We start from the raw sequence: 1987 nt of genomic DNA, 5'->3' as shown, positions 1-1987 counted from the left end.
ATTTCACTGGTAGAAACTATTCCTTTTCTTCCCTGGGAGAAGTAGGTCTCCTTCTACTTTGTTGGGGAGACTCCCTTTTTACTAAACAAAAATGATAAGCAGCAAGTACATATTAAGGATTAGGTTATATACATGTAAAGAATAATCATAAAGATCAAGAAACAGAACGTGATGAGTGGACACCCCGGAGTGCCCTTCCCTCGTCACAGCCTCCTCCCCACCGTGAGGTAGCCGTTCTCCTGATTTTGTGTCAGTGACTTGTCCTCATAGAGTTTTCGCCCAGGGATGCATCTCTGCACAACGCAGCCCAACTTTGCCTAGTTCCAAGTCAGTAAGTGCATGTACCGTGCATGCTGCTTTATTGCTCTTGATGGCTCAGCATTGTGTCCATGGGATTCTTTCATCTTGTGAATAGAGGTTTTCTAAAAAAATAATTTTTATAGTTTTACAAACTTTAAACAAAATGTACTCCATTGCTGTGGAATATTCCTTCATAGGAGCGTGCATGGTTCACTTCTGCATCCGCTTGTGATGGCCTTCAGGTTCTTTCAGGTTTGGCTCCTGTGGCTGCAGAGTCCATGTCCATGTGTCCTGGTGCAGGGCCAGTGGGTTTGTGTTCAGCTGGGAGGATCCCGGCGGGTCTGTTTGCACGGACTTCGCTCTCTGAGGCCCGATTTTTTCAGAAGTGGTTGCATCCCCCTGCTGCGTACTAGGCTTTCCATTGCCCCACAGCCTGCTGATTTTTGATACTATATCTTTCATGTCTGCATTCTGGTAGGTGTATGCACGGTATTTTTCTTATGGTTTTAATCCCTCTGTGGTTAGTGAAGTTGTGCATCTAGTGGTATTCATGGACTATTTCCTGTTCATTTTTAAAAAGTTTTAAAAATTGTGGTCAAAAACACATAACATAAAATTTAATATCTTAACCATTTTTAAATGCACATTTCAGGGTCAAGAAGTAATTGGCACTGTTGTGCAAACTCTACCGTCATCGTCCACCAGAACTTTCTCATCCTGCAACATTGAAATAGTCCCCATTAAACACTCACTCCCCATTCTCCCTCCCTCAGCCCCTGGCCCTCAGCATCCTACTTTCTGTCTCTTTGTTTCCGACTGCTCTAGGGGCCTTGCGTGAGTGGATCCAGCACTGTTTGTTGTTTTGTGTCTAGCTTACATCGCTGAGCATAATGCCCTCAAGGCTCATCCCTGCTGCAGCCTGTGTCAGAATTGCCTTCCTTTTTAGGCTGAATAACATTCCTTTGCATTGATGGACCGTGTTTTTCTTCTCCATTTATCCATTAGTGGACACATGTAATATCTACATTCATTTCTCATGTCATAATAATTGTTAAGAAAAAGGGAAAATACATGTCAGCTTCACTTGTGTTCAGGAATTAATGCTGTACGGATTCACTTTATTCCCTCTGTGCTACATGTGTGCACGTGCCTGTTTGCATACATATGCTGTGCATGTGCATAGGTATGTGCACTTGCACACGTTAGTGTGTTCTTAGGTACATGCGTGCGTGTGTGTTCATATGCTAGTGTGTGAATATATTTGTGCTGTGCACGTGCATATGTTTGTGTGTGTGCTGTACCTGCCTCTGCGCACAACTGTGTGTTTTCTGAAACCACTTGCAAGTTGGTTGCAGGCTGAATTGTGTCCCAGATATGTCCGCACGCACCTGCTCTAACAATCCTGAGTAGCCATGTAAATTTCAGAGACCTCAGGGATTTAAATGGATGGAGAAGGATGGCCTGACACAGGGTCTGTCTTCCAACGACTGTCACTGTCTCAGTAACATCCTTCACACGTTCTTTAAGCCCCATTCAGGGTCCAGTTTAGACCCCATTACATTCAGTCACCTGCCCCAGGTCCCTTAACGCTACAATGTCACAGTTGCAGAGCCAGACTAAGGCTGGAGGTGCTCGAGGTACATGCGTGCGTGTGTGTTCATATGCTAGTGTGTGAATATATTTGTGC

The sequence above is a fragment of the Physeter macrocephalus genome, chromosome 7 (assembly GCF_002837175.3).
Source record: "Physeter macrocephalus isolate SW-GA chromosome 7, ASM283717v5, whole genome shotgun sequence".
Classification (NCBI taxonomy): Eukaryota; Metazoa; Chordata; class Mammalia; order Artiodactyla; family Physeteridae; genus Physeter; species Physeter macrocephalus.
This window is presented reverse-complemented; position numbering follows the sequence as displayed.